This window comes from Falco punctatus (assembly GCF_963210335.1).
Source record: "Falco punctatus genome assembly, contig: scaffold_46, whole genome shotgun sequence".
Lineage (NCBI taxonomy): Eukaryota > Metazoa > Chordata > Aves > Falconiformes > Falconidae > Falco > Falco punctatus.
Genome location: NW_027660143.1, coordinates 792,192 through 809,713, shown reverse-complemented (window position 1 = coordinate 809,713; position 17,522 = coordinate 792,192). Strand labels below are relative to the sequence as shown.

Sequence of the window (17,522 nt, the reverse complement as noted above, 5' to 3'; positions counted from 1 at the left end):
CTGGGAACAACCTGGCTGTGGGATGGCCCCGGGCCTACAGCTCCCAGCATGCCCCGGGGCACACCTCCCAGAAGGCCCCGGGGTGCCCCTGCCCTGCAGTTGGGCCCTGTGGGGAGACACCAACCCCCAGCCCTGGCCCTGCAGGCCCCACAGCCACTGCCCTGGGCTGCTTGAGCACAGGCCCAGGCCCTGGAGCCCCCGTGGGGCAGGGACGAGGGGGAGAGAGGCACCGAGCGACAGGGAGAGGTGGGTCAAGGCAGAGGGGTGGCCGGAGAGGGACAGGAGGCATCCAGAGGGGCAGGAGGAGCAGGAGGGGCTGGGCAGGGATGGAGAAAGGACAGGCACTGGGGAGGAGCAGGCAGAGGGTTGGAGCGGGACAGAGACAGAGGGGCAGGGGGGTGCCCGAGGGATGCAGGGTCAGCAGCAGGAGAGAGGGACAGGGAGAGGAGCGGAGGGGCGGGAAGGGGGACAGAGGCACAGACAGGGCGAGCAGGCTGTGACTTTGGCAGTGGGCGGCAAAGCTGCTTCTGTGGGTCTTTCCTTTCTCCCTCTGCCCTTATCCCCTCCCCACCCTTCCCGTCGGTGAGACTGTGTCTGTGGTGTGCCTGCTCTGGTGAAAGGAGCTCCTGCACCAGCCTGAAGGCAAAAGAAGAGGGGCAAGGAGCGAGGCGTTGCAGTCCTTAGTTTGCAGGTTTCATATATCGTCCCTGTTCAGAAAACACAGCGTGTATGTGGGTCTGTGGTGCCGGCAGATTTTTATTCTTTATAGCAATTTCTTTAAATACCGGACTTCATGCAGAAGGTTCACATGGTGCTGTGCTTCTAGTAAACAGAATTGCTTTTATGCATGCTGCAGTCTGGAGGTGGCAAGTGCCAGGTTAGAGATGAAGATGGAAATGAAAGCAAGTGACGCGCATGCAGTGGTGATCCTGCCACAAACGTGCTGTGTATTGACCTGGGAGAACGCTGCAGGGACTCTCAGAAGTCAAGGTTTTCAGTGCTGTTTCTGTATTTGAGACCCAAGGGGTGGTTTTCCTCCGTGTGCGTTTCTGTGCAGGCATGTGCATGGAACATAGGTGTGTCTCTGTGCCATAAGTGGGACTGATGGCAGCTTTTCATTTCATTCCAACTCAAAAGTAAAGAAAGACTGTACCTGCAAAAGAATTCAAACAGCTGTCTTTCTTTCCCAGAGTAAGCATAGAAGCGTGGGGGAGCAGTTTGCAGGTTCAGAATTTGAGCCTGCTCTTGGTGGTAAACCCTCAGGAGAGGAAAGAGAAGCCCCACTTTTTTAACTACAGCTCTGCTTCCCTTAATGTGTCTTCTTGTTAGATTGTGTCGGTGGTCTATTTAAAGAACGTGATTAAACTGTGCTTGTTTATCAAGATATTTGAGGGTTATTTACTGTCTTAAATCCGCTTACGAGTGGGGCGCTCTGTTGCCCTGTGGGCAGTACAATGTCGAGACTGGTAATTTTCCTTTTCTTCCCTAGTGTACGGATGCATTTATGAAGGCAAGTGTTGGGTCTTATTGGCGCCGCACAAGAAACCAACATGTGATACCCAGACATTCACTGTTAGAAACAGGAAGAAGCCCTTGCTTCAGATTCTGCAAAAGATGTACCAAGGCTGAGGAAAATGGCAGAAAGGGAAGAAATGCCGTAGCATAACTTTGGGATGGCAGGTGAGGTTTCCATCAGTGTTCCTCAAATGTAGCAGCCTCATTTTGTTTGCGGATGTGGTGTTGAACTCAAACTACGAGCTAGTTTCCTTTATTGTGGGTGATACTATAGCGCACGTACCTTTCATGTCCCAAGTGAAGTTGCCAAGGCTCTAGTTAAACTTCTGCAGAACCACTCAAATCTTCCTTAGTGCGTGATTTCCTTCAACAGTCAAGTCCAGGTCTGTGGCATACAATAACCCCTCCCCCATTTGGGATCTGGATGTGGCTGATTTTTAATTTAGACTTATCTGCTGTTAGAGGTTTTCTTTTTTTGGTCCAAATAGGGAAATGCTGATTGTGTGTATTCTTTTGCTTTCTCATAGTGTTGTTCCATGTTTAGTCATTTGTTCCTTACAACAAAAATGTATGGGTGTCTATGAAGCTGGAGGTGTTTACGTTCTTGTGGCTGAATGTAGCAGTGGAGCTATCTTGCTGTATTTAAATCAAGAGGAGCATAATGTAATTTCACTTAAAATCTGGTCTTGGTAGGCAGATCCTACCCTGATAAGCATTTTAAAAAAAATAATAAAAAAAAGTTCAAATCTGTGAAGAGGTATAGGTGGAGCACCTGAACTCGTGCAAGGCAGAAATCCTCTCGCTGGTATCCGCACATTGCAGAACTGTTGCCATCATGACCGTGAAATAGTGAGCCATTAATGTTAACTACTAGCAGCTTGTGAACCTAACAGTCAAGGTAGAAAATAATGTCCCACTGCCACCTTTTTTTAATTTTCTTTTATGCTTTAAAGTTTCTGATTTGATACTTTCTGATGTATTTGAAACCTGTGTCATTATCCTGTGTAGTTTGTGACAAGTGTGTGGCAGATGGGACTTTTCTGCTTGGAGAGGTGGTGAGATGGAGAGTGGAGAATGGTTTTATGGCACAAGTGTAAAAGTATAAAAAGGGATTAAGAGGCTTGTGTACCTTGCTGCCAGTTCAGTGGCATGAGAATTCCTGTAATGACAAATTCCTTCTGGCTCTGAAGGAATGAACATGCCAACCTGCTGAGTTTCCACCCAGAGCAACACTAGCAACGGATGTCGTTCCCAAATGGTGAGGTGGTTGTAAGCTTCATCAGTAGTAGAAGCTGTGGAGAAAGTCACGAATCATCTGCCGTTCTGCAAGTCAAGTGCTTGGCTCTTCTGTCACTAGTGTTGATTTAAGGGTACATTGCTTATAAATCGCACTTGACCTTTGTAATTCTTCCTACTGCTAAGTTCTCAGTGCCATAAGAGAACCATTGTGCTGTGAAGGTCCTGTAAACATACGGCAATGTTTGTGTTTATCCATTTTGCCTTCCCTTAGATGATGTTATTTTGTAATTTGAAACCTTAGTGGCAGGATTTGGGGCTTTATCCTGATCAGCCATCTAAGGGCCAGCTCTCGGCTGCAGCTGCAGCATAAGTATTCAGGTAGTTTGAGCACCAAATGAAACTTCCACTTGGCTGTCATTTTGGCTTTTCCCTTCCTCTTAATTTTTATATTTTAATAAAGAGTTTTAAGTATTTGGCTTCCTTACAGAAAAAAAAAAAAAACCAAACCCAACAGTGCTATCCTTGTCCTGTTATGATAGACCCCTAATCTGGAGGGCAGAAAGCTGAGACCACCAGGAAGATGTTGAGAGGAAGGGGAAGAATGTTAGAGCCATGAGTTGGGTGTTCTTCAGCTGGCCAGATCTGAGGAGATGGAAAAGGTGCCTCCCAGATAGCTACAGGGAAGCACAGGAGAGCAGCTGGGAGCCAGAAGTGTGGTGTGGGCATACGGAAGTGCTACACTGTGGTGTGTCAGGCAAATTATTATCAGGAAGTTTCACATTTGTTGTCATTTCCCAAGCTCCTGAGGTGCAGGAATGCTGGAGGCAAGAAGCTGCCAGCATCAACTATGTGGAGAAAGAACACTTCTATCTCCATTTTACTTTCCTCACTTCTATGTTACGGTGGCAGGGCAGTAAAGACCCTGACCCGGACCCGGACCCGGACCCTGACCCTGTGAGTACGCAGGCAGCTTGTGTGGCCAGTGCCGGTGCGGTTCTGGCACAGAGGATCAAGCGCTTCACGCTTCAGAGCTGTCAGGCTGACACTCTTCAGCACTCAGTGAAGCTCTAAATTACAGCTAAAGGAAGACAGAAATTTTGCTTCAGAGCTTGATAATGTCATTCTGATCCATCCTTTTGCTTGTTCAGTGGCTACAGAAGGGAGCCACTGCCTTGGTAGGAGCATCCATTGAGTTCTTCCTGTGTGATATTAGAGAATCATTGTGTCTGTTTATGCATGAGATCATTACAGTAGGTGTTTTGAAGATGTTCACATGTGGTACATAAAACCTTTGCCAGTGAAATAGTAAATCCATGCAGTGGGGTCTAAAGCACACAGATCCAGTGCAATCCTCCAAAGCGCTTTGAAAGTCTCTCTCCGAGGGTACAGACCTGGCTGTTGGTAATTCTGTTGACCTGCCTTTTATAGCAGGTTGCTTGGAGAAGTTGCTATGTCAGAAGTCGTCTTCTGCGGGCTGGATGCTGCAAGTGGTAGGATGTTTAAGGAAGCAAATGAATAACCTTCAGACTTGGTTTTATTCTTTTAACAGATTGTACACAAATGGGAGGCCTGAGTAGGCTGCTTTTAGCAGGGGAACGTGACCTGACTGCACAGGAGGCAAGGAACTCTCTTCTCTCGCTGACCATGAGCCCTCAGTTTCAAGGCAGATCTGAAGAGGAATATTTGACCCATGGGAAATGCAACTTCAGATACATAACTCAGGTGGGACCGCCGTGTGTGCCCTGTGATAGGAGCCATGTATCCCAAGCATGAACGTAGAGATTGGGCCCGGTTTTTAGCTTGGTTCAATATGAACTGATTCTGTGATCAAGAGCAGGCAAGTCTGCCCCCTGAGAGGATGTTGTCATGGGTGGAAGGGTTGAAGTGCAGTGACTGCGTCAACAAACAGGTGGTTTGAAAAGTCTTTTGGGCAAGGGTCTGGTACTATGGTGTAATGCCTTTTCCCTTTACAAAGGTGTCCAGTAAACACCAGTGTTCCTGCATGTGTCCAGTAGCGCAGAGACCTCTGTACTTTCTTTGGACTGATTGTTGTGTAAGATCTGGGGGGTTTTGGACAGCTCTGAAAATTGTTCAAAAGGTGTCTTGTATGTTGGGTGAAATGGGTCATCACTTCCATAAACCTCTAGCCTGTAAAGAAGAGCCGTGGAAGTAAGGAGATTTTATTTTTTGCTGTTTTTATTGTCACTGGGAGGAAAAGCAGTGATTAGCTATTGACCTGTGATACTCCAGATGCAGGCTGTGCAGTGCATTTGAGGTGGATCACTCCTGTACTGCCAAGACTGAGCCCAGACTCCTCAACGCTTTGCACACTGGCAGTGGAAGTCCTTGTGCAACTGTGGGTACTGGCTTTCTGTGCTGTAGCGAGAAAAATACAAAGCACTGGGGTTAAGGTTTGCAGAGAAGTGGGAAAAAGTTGATTATTTTGTGCTAGGAAGAGAATGTCCTGTACTTTTCAAACTTTGAATGTTTCCACTTGGAATTTAAAACCTGCTTTTAACTCTGTTGCTATGTTTCAGTGGGAGGGAAGGTGTCTTGTAGTTACAGATGATCCATTCCCTTAAGGATCTTTGCCTTCTGAGTTGAGCTTTCTTGGCTTTACATGAAAAGTGCCTCAAGCTGTACGATTTCAGATGGCAGTGAGGGAATTACATCTCCGTGGGGATTTAGAGAGAAATCCAGAAGTATGTTGCCTTATCATTTCAGTATATGAACTTTTCGAAACAGGATTTGCTGGGTTTTGAGCAGGAGACCCACTTCCCACGTGCCTACATAAACCCCGTTTTCTCGGACAGACACATGCATTATGGTTTGTGATGCAATATTGACTTGATTCGTAAGCCGTACTGTGCTGTGCTCTTCTGGGCTTGTCGTAGTCCTTTGAAATGCAGCCCTGCACCTCAAAGGGGCAAGCTGTGTGGTCTGCTTTCCCCCACAACACAGAGCAATGTAACTGTCGTAAGTACAGGCAGAGCAAAACTAGTTGAGGGATTTGTGGGCTGCTGTTCGAATCATGATGGGCCAGGAATCAGCCCATGCTTACTAATACGTTTAATTGTCCTACGCCACCTGAGGGGCAGGGCAGTGTCAGGGCATTTTCCCAGGGAATAAAACTGGACATGTCTGATTCTCTCTGAGGGTCCCCTATGTAAAAAAACATCCTTCAGCACCATCTGGGTGCTTGGTGTTCTCAAAAGGACCCAAAGGGATGAAGTTCACTCCTGCTGCCTGCGTGACAGCAGGAATTATGTCTGCAGCTGTGCTTCTGCGCACTTCGAAACTGCCTCTGTTTCTTTGCTTGGTCAACCAGAAAAAAACCAAAAAACCTAAGCTGACTTGGCAACAGTGTCTTGCTGTCCTCTCTGAAGGAAGTAATTTACCATCATCTCGCAGCTTGTCAAATGTGCACCAGGTGTGAAGAAGAACATGAGGTGCACTGTCCTGAGCTCTCAGCAGGTCAGGTTTTGCTGTCCTCTGGAAACTGTCTAGCTCTTCAGTTTTTCTCCACGAAGGTCACATTGTTTGGAGTAGTGATGAGGTGGCCCCCCAAATGCCCCAGCTTTGTTTCTAAGTGCTATTAAAGTGTTTTGCTTCCTGAAGAGACTGTTCCTCATGAGGGACGGTTACTTCTCAGTAAAGTGACCCCCTTTCCGTCTAAAGGGATGGAGCTTGAGACTGTGGAGGTGGAGGTGCTTGGTGAGGGAGGCAGTCAGGCAGTGCCACTCTGGGGTGCCCAGCTGCGCAGGGCAGTGACGGCACCCGTGTGCCTGGCGAACGCTTCTCTCGCAGTGTCGCAGGGAGAAGGTGTGAGGGTGCTGGGAGAGAGCCGGCGCCCCTGGGAATGACAGCAGCTAAAGGTGAGGGCTGGCTGCGTGGGCAGCAAAGGGTGAGCCAGCCATTCCCTTTGCAAATGCAGTGGAGAGGGAGGGAGCCCCTCCATCAGCACAGCAACGTCTGCTGGGGCAGGGCCGGAGGCACTGGCACCCAGGGCAGGGCTGGCAGGGGGTCTGAGAGAGCCACTCCGCCACCCCCTTGCTTACTGACCCTGTGGGGAAATCGCTTTGGGGGCAGCGATTAAAAAGTGCGTGCAAAGTTTTTAGGTCCAATTGGAACACTGAGAAGGGGTTCGGGGCCTTTCTCAGAGCGCCGCACGTTGCATAGTCATGTGTCATACGCAGATTTGGTGACTGGTTTCTTGCTTCTAATGCAAACGCGTACGCATCCTCAGTAGCACTGCTGAAGTGTTTTACGAAACACGCGTGCTCCCCAAGCGGGATTTTGGCCTCTTTGGGGCAGAACTATTTCAGTTAGAGGTCACTATCTCCCACTACCACAATTATCTTTGTCCTATTTTAAACTCATTTTCTGTTGATGTCAGTGGATCCCAAGACCTGATCAGCTTGTGTTCTCTGGCAGCCAGAACTTTCCTCATTGGAAGTCTTCTTCCTGCGCAACTTAGATAACGGTGCTCTTTTCACTGCCTGCTCTTTGTTTCTCACCCCTGCCAAGGCTGCCTCCCTTGATGAGAGTCCCTTCATTTGTAAATACTCTAGAGAGTGGGTCAGCTTGGTGGAGGTGTCAGCTCGACAGAAGGGAAGGTGGAGAGTCAGATCTCTGCATGTGGCAGGGGCTGCATTAACCCTCATCTCCCGCTGCGTGAATGACCGCAGGCAGAGGCGCTGTGCAAGGAATATCAAGCCTTTCATGAATGAAGAAAGACAGATCTGGTAGAGGGCTGGGGTTGCAGTGGGTGGGTGCAGGTCACACGTCAGAGGGATCTGTGCTCCAGCTCCACACCTTCTTTATCAATATATCAACGGTGACTGGGGCAGTGTGGAGCACCTTGTCTCCTGGTGTTCCTCAGGGTTCTGGCTCGCTTGGTGGGCACATAGTCGCTATTGGATGCCCTCTGCTTGCTGCTGCCCCCCTGCTCCCCGCTACAGCCCACCGCCGTGGCATCCCTGTGTGGCTTCCCCTCCCAGAGGGTTTTGGAGCTTTTTGCCACTAGGCACACCACCATCTTCTTCCTCTTCTTGGGTGGCATGCTGCCCTGTGGGGACGTCTCTGGCATCCTGAGGGTGTCAGCCAATGTGGGGCGCTTGGCCTGTTTGCCAGCAGCCTTGCCTGATCTGGGCACCACCCGGCAGGAGGAGATGCCCGGTGGTGGTGGCAAGAGGGTCAAAATGACCCGGAGCTGCCTCCGCAGCACCTCCTCTACCAGTTTGGCCATGCAGGGCGGATGATGCTGGGGTGCAGTCGGGGGGCTGGCCAGGGGTCTCTTCAGCAGGATCTGCTGAGGACTCTCTGGGAGACCCTTGTGGGGACCCTCTGGGCATCCCTTCAAGGGGCTCTCCTCTGAAGTGTCCATAGGACCCTCCTGAGAGGGCTCCATGGGACTCTCTGGCAGCCGGGTGGGGAAGACCGCTGCCAGCCCACCCTGCTTGCCTTTGGCGTCCAGCAAGGGGGATGTTGCCACCCTCTGCCAGGAGGGATTGGTGTCCTCCTGCATTGCGGCCACCACTTGGTCTTTGGGACAGTCGTCCTCCATCATGCACTCTAAGAGGTCAGGGATCCTGTTGAGGGTGGTGGTCAAGACAGGGACATCAGGGACACCATGGTTGGTGTCCTTGCTGTCCCCCAGCCCTGCCGCCAGCGATTGCTCCTTAGAGCAGCCACCCTTTGCCACGTACTCTGAGAGCTCCGGGAGCTTGTTGAGGAGGGTGGTCAAGCAGGAGCAACTGAGAACTTCAGAGAGCTCCAGGATGCTGTCGAGCCAGGCGAGCGGGTCACTGCTGTCCATGGTGGCCGAATGCTCATCCTGAAACTGCAGATTGTCCTCTGCCAGCTCAGGAAAGGCCTTGTTGAAGGCATCTGGCCCCAGCTCGGGCAGGTCCAGGAGGTTCTCTGGGCTTGCCAGGGTGGTCACCACTTGTGAAAAAGCAAACGAAGCCAAGCCACCCCCAGGGTGATGCAAGCCTTCCTTGGTGCAGGTCACCCCTATGGGCTCTGCCACCCTGCAGACCTCACCTTGGTGCTTGGTCCTGCTTCTGCCAGAGAGCATATCCAGGGCGGGCTGGCAGGGGGTGGCAGCAGGGATGCCATCCTCACTGGCCACCACGTCGTTGTTAAAGGCCTCCAACAGCTTCTGGGCGCTGCCAGGATGGGTGCTGAGCACAGGGGGGACCTGCACGCAGTGCAGAGCTGCAGGGTGTTGGGGTGGCAGGGGCCCAGCATGGGCAGGGATGTGCAGCCTGTAGGGTAGAGGGGCTGCCCCTGGCCCACGTCCCATGGTCCCAGCCCCACTGGCTGGTGGGGCACAAGTGTCCCCATCACCACTTGCTGTCCCTGGCCATAGGCAGGGGGACAAGGAGCAGGCAGAGGGGGCAGCCGCACAGCGCTGGGGAGCTGCAGCACGTGTGGCAGCTGCACGACCTGCCCCGAGTCCCCCAGGGGCCCCTACACCCCCTGCCAGGTTGCCAGGGCGGGCTGATGGGTGACAGTGGGGAGCTGGGAAGGCCAAACGGTGATCAGCAGCCCCGGGACAGAGGGCAGCACACCAGCAGTGACCAGTGGCGGCATGGTCAGGGTGGTGAAGCTTGTGCCGGGCACCTCTGATGTCGTCGGCAGCTGGAGGGGGAACCTCTCTGTTGGCAGAAGTGAAGGGGGGTGATGGGGTGAGATGCTGGCCGGCAGAGCTGGTTGGGGGTTACCCGGAGGGCAGGAGCACCACGAGGAGCGTGCTGCTCTATGCCATGGCAGTTGGCCAGCGTGGCGTTTGTTGGGGCAAACAGTGTTCTGGGGTTCCATCTCCATGGCGATCATTCCGCCAGCACCTGGGTCAGCCAGCGTTGTGACAGTTTGACTTTTCATGACAGAACAACTTCCCATCTCAATGGTTTCCCATCCTGCTGATGCTTTCCTGCCCTCAGTGCTGATTTCCCACCCACACCATAGTTTCCCATCACAACTGTTTTTCAGTTTGGGAGTTGAGTTTCATGTCAAAGGGGAGTTTTCACCTAAATTTCTGTTGATGTCAGTGGATCCCAAGACCTGGTCAGCTTGTATTCTCTTGCAGCCAGAACTTTCCTCATTTGAAGGCTTCTTTCTGCCTTCTTTCAGCCAGGGCAGGGCTGGGAGGGAGTTTGAGAGAGCCACTCCTCTGCTGCCTTGCTTAGGGACCCTGTGGGGAAATTGCTTTGGGGTGGGGGCAATTCGAGAAAACTGGGACCTCAGAGAAGCATAGTATTACAGGAAGCTTTTTAGGGTAAAAGACAGCTGTCGCTTTCAGGATGGCCGGCATTCACCATCCTAAATGTGTGTTGCCACGGCTCCCTAAGCAACGCAGCCTGCAACCTCAGCACGTGCTGACAGGAGTAACGGGGGCTGGAGCGGAGTGGAGACCCCGCGGCCAGGCTCTGTTATGCTCCTGCAGGAAGGGGAACTTGACGGTACCACAGAGCTGATGAGTTGTCCGCTGCCATGATTTTCCCTTTTATAACAAATTCTACCAGGGACGAGCGATGACAGAAAAGGCAGGACTATGGTTACGCCAGGACTTCACAGTCCCTTGAACTTGTTGTAGTTCCAGCGTACTGGATGGACTGTGCCCAGATTCTTTCTTTTCCAGTGAGTCTGGTGGAAGAGAGGCAGCTCCTGCAACCCACCAGACTCCTTGGAATTTAACTTCTTGTGCTGGCCCTTGGCACTTTGACTCTGGGACTTCCAGTCCCAACTTGATTAGTGTTGCCCAAACGGTTTTCATTGCACCTGTAATGCTTTCTGGCCCTTCTGCCCCGCTGAGGATGCCATCAATGTATCGATACACTGTGGGGCCAGGGGGAATGGTGATCTGTGCTAGGACTGTGGCCAGAGCATTGTGAGCGATAGTGGGGCAGTGTTTGTATCCTTGCAGAAAACTGTTTGAAAACATACTGAGTCCCGCTCCAGGCAAAATCAAACCGGGCTTTTTCTTGTGCGTGGAGCAGAATCACGAGGAATGCATCTCTAATATGTAAAGCATCTAAAGCTAACCTAACATCTATGTTAACCCTAATGTCCCACAAAAATCACTGGGTAGCTAGGTTACTGACAACAGCAGGAGAGGAAACAGCACTGTGAGAATGAAAATATCCCACCAAGTCCATTTTTTTGTCTACCTATACAGCAGAAGTGTTCTTTCATGTTAAAGTCAGAGTATGTTCTGATTTGCACTGCCCCACTAAATGGTTTTATGCTGTAAAGGTTTACTGAGAAATAACTGTTAGTGTTCTTCCTGGTTATGCACCCACATCTTATGATGAAAAAATTAGATGATAACGTCTTTGCTGTGCTACACTGTTGTATAACTGAAAGTTAGGTTGTGTTTTCATTTTAAGCATTCTCAAAAAAATACGGATAATTACAGCTTTTACTAACAGCACTGCGGCAAATGTGAATTCACTGGTGGGCTTTTAAGCCTCACCTCGGCATGTTTGATGTAGGAACAAACATTACAAGTACTCTAGTGTGTTTGCCAATGCTTTCCTGCACAAATTGTATTAAAAGCATAGATTCTTCTGGTCTTCCATGCAGAAAGTATGGTGAGAATAAATCTGATATTAAAATGACTTCTTCAGATGTCAGAGGTTTATTTAGGAATGTCCACTACCTGTATTTTTTTCTTATTTACTTGCAGTGGGTCATAACAACCTGCAGAGAAGATATGCAAAGTACGTCATCCCTATTATTTCCATTCCTGGGTTATGAGAGCATTTGGCACAGAATTTTAGATCAGTTGCAAAAAGTAATGCTGGGCCACGCATATTCAGATTGATCCATGATCCCAGGCAGCTCTATGGGATTTGGTAATTTTCTTTAATAAGTAAAGGAAAACTGCATGTATTATGAAAATGAGAATTTAGTGAGACAAAGGGCAGGTCCAGTTCCTTTTTCACTAATACACAGAGATGTTCTGACATATCAAACAAAAAGAAATTCTAAAGAAGTAGACCTTTCTGAGCTGGAGAAGAGGTAGATGAAATAGAAAAGATAGATCTAAAATCTGCAGCAAAATATTGCCTCTAAAGGAAGATGTGTTGGGGTTTTTTTCTTTCATGGAAACAAATGAACAATTACTCTGCAATTCTCCAAACTGGAAATTTGCAAAAAGCTGTGTAGCGTGGTTTTCAGTAGTATAAAAAGCAAAAGCTCTTCAGGGTTTCAAGTACATCTTTGCAACAGCTGTTAAAAATATGCAAACACGCAGATTGTTCCATTGTATGAAAACACCTTCATTTACTACTTATTTGTCATACAGGGAGTAAACTAGCAGTGACGACCGTTGGAAAGTTTTAGATGAATAAAAAAATCCTCCAAACCAGGAAAAATACTGTGCTATCAGGTAGCTGCAGCTTTGCTGTGTGAGCTTATTATTCACATAGTGACACATTTTTCTAAATGTGTCACTTAAGGCAGGGATGGCTTCTAATTCTAAAAAGCCATTTGCCTAGAGCAGTCGCTCATGTGCCACATACAGGATTTTTATGCTAACGCTATTAAAAAATTTCCCTAGAAAATTTTCCACCTCCTTCGAGTAAATACAACCGATGTCCCTAACTGTCTCAGTTTCCTATTCCACCATAGGTTGCTGTATTTCAAAGACAAAGTTAACCAACGGCTGGTTACTAACCGAGGGCTCAAACCATTTTTTGCAGCAGTCAGGTAGAGAGTTGCCATTTAGTCTGGACCCACTGAAGTGCCAATGTAAATATGAACAAAATAAGGTCTATCAAACTTTAGGTTCTCTAGCAAAACAATGGAAAGAAGATGAAGAACTACGTCTTGTCTACTGTCTGTTCCCCATTTGTCTGGTGATCGGCTCCCTGGAAAACAAGAGGCTGGGCTGGTGGTGGCTGTGCCCATGAATATGCCAGCTGAGTGCTAGGTGGTAGCAAGGAGAGCACTAGAGAAAAGCACAGACCCATTGACCCAGCACCACCGTTCTCATGTTCTTCATGCATGTGAGGCCTGTTAGCCATTGTACATGTATTTATTCTAACATGGGACATCAGTCAACAGTCACAACACCGGTGGATTACCAGCACTTCATCATATGCTTCACATATAGAGTTAAAGGAGAAATTTACACAGACGTGGGTACCACTAGGTTTGCTTTAATCGCCACTCAGAGCTGGGCCACCGCCCCAGAGAGTGGCAGAGAGCAAAGGGATACAGCACAGCTTATACACACTTATCAAATCATTATTTTGTCAATGCCCAAGGTTTTTAGAAGTTTCCTTTGGTCTTGTCCGTTCTGCAAATCCATCACCTGACCCTGTCCCTGTTGATTCATCTATTTGCTTCCAGTCTCTGCCTCGGTTCCAAGCTCCTCCTCGGATCGTGATCTTTCTGCCTGCTTTAACTCACACGCTCCTTCAAGCACACTTAGTCTTTGAACAAGCAATTCCTATTCACATCTACTGATTTTTTTTCTCAAAACACCTGTGTTTCTGCGAGCACCTTTGTGCACAGTTGATCATCTGTTGTTTCTCTGTTCTCCCACTGATCAACTGGACTGGGTGTTAAACCAGGCTTGGATTAGGGCTACACTAGGGACAGGGCCTGGTTCTGCCACTTTAGCTGCTTTAGCACTTTAAATTTCTGAATTCAAAACACATTTTCTTTAACAAGCAATACCAGAACAATGGAGAACAATTAACAATGGTTTGGTCACTGCTGTGACAAAATAATGACAATTATTATTTCTGGTGTAGGTTGCTGTATGTCCTATTTATGAAACTAGGATTTGCCGGAAGAAAAATGTTCTATTTCACACCCACAGATGAGCTCCCTGAAATGAGCATCCACGTTTTAACAAGCCTTTACATCAAAGGCTGTAAACGAGCGTCAGTCTGCACAACCAGCTGGGAATCTTGTGTTGTTCCAGGCCCATCTTTTTGTCCCATTCAATACCTTGTCTGTGTGATTTGCCTTTTTGTCTGTCTTGTGCTCTCCTGCTAAAGACTTTATTGGCTTCAGTTTTCTGATACTGCTCCAGCTCCTGCATCTAATGCTCCTTATCTCTATCTGCTCCATCAAGGTATTGCTGAAACAAAGAAGTCCAAGAGTACCAGGGAGTTGCCTCCCCTTCAGGAGGAAGGGAAGAGAAACAACTTGCCCGATGAAGTGCTGGTCCATTTCACCTATGCAAACAGGAAAGGAGTGAAGAAACAATGAGAATGTACGTGAGATGCAAAGACGCAGGATTTCTGGATAATATTACTGTATTCTGGTGTCTGTCGTGTCCGTGTCTCCCCCCCACCCCCTTTTCGCTTTTTTTTTTAATTCAAATCACTATTCTATTAACTCTTTTTTTTTTTTTTTTTTTTTTAGATCAAGCTTTAACGTTCAGACCCATAACTGCAGGGTTCCAATAAGCCCTTGTTTTTGTGCCCCATGGACAAAAATGCACTACCATTCTACAAGCACACACTTTTCCCATCTGAGAGGCAAACAAAACATCGTGGCTATTGGAAAAGAGTAGCATAAATATCAAAGAGCCTAGGTGATATCAATTTAAGCTATCTACGTTCAGGTTAAAAGAAAACCTCAGGCTAATAAGAAAAAAATATTTCACACGTGCGTAATAGAATGAGCTTAACTGGAGAATTCTTTAGGGGGACCGATGAACTGAAAACCATTTAAGAAGTGGTCACAACACTTGCTAAAGGGATCCTTTCCAGGAAAAAAAAAAAGTTGTTGAGCAAGTTTTTCACCCAGTGAGTTTAAAATTCAATGGGAATAAGTATTCAATCAGAGTGAACATTAGTCACTGGGTATGCCTTTTATTTTCATTGCGTCATCACAACAATACATGCAATAGTTATAAATTTCATGCATTTGCAAACCTGTTTTGATGCTGCTGAGGAAACAGTTAACGTTCTAGATTGGGGTGCAAATTTAGTGATGCTGGGTTTGCATTTCTTTTGGACACTGTATTCTTCCAGAAGACCCTAATTCTTCTCTTCTGTCTCCAGCAATGCGCTGCTGACAGAGTACAGTAACTGAGTCAAAAACAGCAGAAGTTTTTCCTCAGCTTGTGTCTTGGATGGATTGTTTTGATCAGTAAGAAGGAGTTCTACTGTACTACCTGTAAGTAGATGTCCTGGGTTTTCCAGCGCAGATCTATACAGTTCTTTAAATATATTTTTTTTTTTTTTTTTCTTATACAACTTAAACAAGAAGAATGATTTTTAGGGTGTTTGCTGTATGACTATAGGAATGGTCTTTTTCTAGGGGAGACTCACTATTTGGTCAGCTCAACCAGTCCTTATTTCAGTCAATTCCCGTCAGCTGAACGGTCCTTATGCTCAACACACAAAAGAAGTAGCAGGACTACCAGGCTGGAACAGGGGAAGCGCGAGACTTTCCCTTCAATTGTTGTATCGGACAACTAGTTTGCTAGTTGCTGCAGCTCAGACAGACCGGGACCCCAGGGACCGGGACCCCCGCAGCTCGGGACCGGGACACCTGCGACTCGAGACCTGGACCGGGACCCCCTGGACCGTGATGCTCACGGCTAGGGACTGGGACAGGGACCGAGACTCCCGGGACCAGAAACCCCACGGCTCGGACCAGGGACCGGGACTGGGACTCCCGGGACCGAGACCCCCGCAGCTCAGGACTGGGACAGGGACAGTTATCCCCATGGCTCGGACCGAGACTGGGGCCAAGACCCCGGGACCGGACCCCTGCGGCTCGGAGCAGGGACTGGGACTGGGAGCCCCACGGCTGGGGACCGAGACCGGGACCCCCAGGACTGGGACCCCCGCGGCTCAGACGGGATGGGGACTGGGATTCTCACAGCTCAGGACTGGGACCTGGACCACTGGGATCCGTGACCCCGGCAGCTCAGGACCGAACTGGGCCCCGGACCCCTGCAGCTCGGGACCGGGACCCCGGGGACCAGGACCCTAGCGGTTTGAGACCAGGACCGCCACCCCCGGGACCTTGACCCCCGCGGCTAGAGACCGGCACCGGGACCCTCGGGACGGGACCCCCGCAGCTCAGACCGGGACCAGTTCTAAGCCCTCTGGGGCTGGGACACCCGCAGCTCGGGACCGGGAGCGGGATCCCCGGGCCAGGACCCCCACGGCTCGGATCAGGGACCGAGACTGGGACCCCCGTGGCTCAAACAGGGACCAGGACTGGGACGGCCAGAACCGGGACCCCCACGGCTCGGATCAGGGACCAGGACTGGGACCCCCGGGGACCAGGACCCTCTGTGTCTCGCACCAAGACCAAGACCTGGGGACCGGGACCCCTGCGGCTCGGACTGGGACAGGGACCGGGACCGCCGGGACCGGCACCCCCGCAGCTCAGGACCACGACTGGGACGAGGACCTCTGAGGTCGGGACCAGGACCAGGACCCCCACGGCTCGGGACTGGAACTGGGACCGGGACGCCCATGGCTCGGGATTTGGATGACCAGGACCGGGACCCCCAGGACCGGGACCCCTGCGGCTCGGGACTGGGAGCGGGACAGGGACCCCCAGGCTCGGACCAGGAACCCCGGGATAATGACCCTTGCGGCTCGGACCGGGCCGGGACCAGGAACCACGGGGCTCAGACCGGGACCGGGACTGGGACCCCGGGACCGGGACCCCCGCGGCTTTGATAAATGAATTGTAAAGGCAAACCAGCTCGTTTTGTCATGACTTGTGGAAATGCATCTGTATCCTGTGCTGACATGCTATTTTGTTTTGCTGCAAGCCACACAAGTCTGCATCTAGAGAGGACAACGTATTAGTCATCACCAGTGTCCTTACACAGCCTCTTTACAGCCTCACTGCCTGGAACTGCAGGCGTGCTCTTGCCTTTTCCAGGCATCCGAGTGATGAGTTTTGCCTCAATATTGCCTCCACAATATTTTATTTTTCTTCACTATTTTCAGATGACTCCTAATAGTTTCACATACGAAGCACTTACTCACTTGTGTAGATCATTAAAAAAAACAAACCACCCACCATGAATAGTGTATCTACGTATTTTGCCACAGTGCAGGTATGTTTTTTAATTATAATTTCCAATTCATTACCAGGGTTACTTTAAATAATTTAATTCTTCTTCTAAATGCTTTACCAAAACACATAACAAATTCTCCCCCTATGAATGCTCTGCCAGTGCAAGCTATGAGATTGGCAACTTGATCGCTTGCTCAAAGTGATGATATATTGAACTGCTTTTGCTTCACAAAAGTGTTTTGCTGAGTTGTCAATCCATGTTTCAGTCTTAATATTTTATCTTTTCTCACTTGTCTGACCAAAGAATCATATTTATCTTTATGTTGAGTTTCGTAGTGACGATGCAAATTGTATTCCTTGAACGCAGACACTGAATTCTGGCATATCAGACAAACAGCTCTTTCTTTGTACTCTGTGAAAAAATAATCAGAAGTCCACTTTTCTTGGAACACCCCGCACTCGGAGTCAATTTTTCTTTTTTTTTGACATGATGGTGCGTGCGCTTCCCGCTGGTGCTGGCTTGCTTGTCCTGCCTGGGAGCTGGAGGGAGGGAGGGAGGGAGGTGAGAGACGGGGCAGCAGCCCCCCTCGCTGATGCCACCACCCCCCTCCTCAGCCCGGCCGCACAGTCCGGACAGGGTGGCCAGAAGGGACTGAAGGGACTTTGCCGCGCCGGGGCTCCGGCGATTTGCCCGAGTTGGCTGGACCTCGCAGTGCAGAGGCTGCCGACTGAGCTTGCCCAGCAGAGGA

The 17,522-nt window shown here is 49.5% G+C and overlaps 1 long non-coding RNA gene across 1 annotated transcript; it reads left to right on the top strand.

The window, feature by feature from the left end:
• The first annotated feature begins 1,385 nt into the window (after window positions 1-1,385).
• LOC308057838 lies at window positions 1,386-15,221 on the top strand. Its single transcript, XR_013925488.1, has 3 exons — window positions 1,386-1,680; window positions 4,304-4,476; window positions 13,850-15,221. It is a non-coding gene; the product is annotated as an uncharacterized lncRNA (long non-coding RNA).
• Window positions 15,222-17,522: the final 2,301 nt, after the last annotated feature.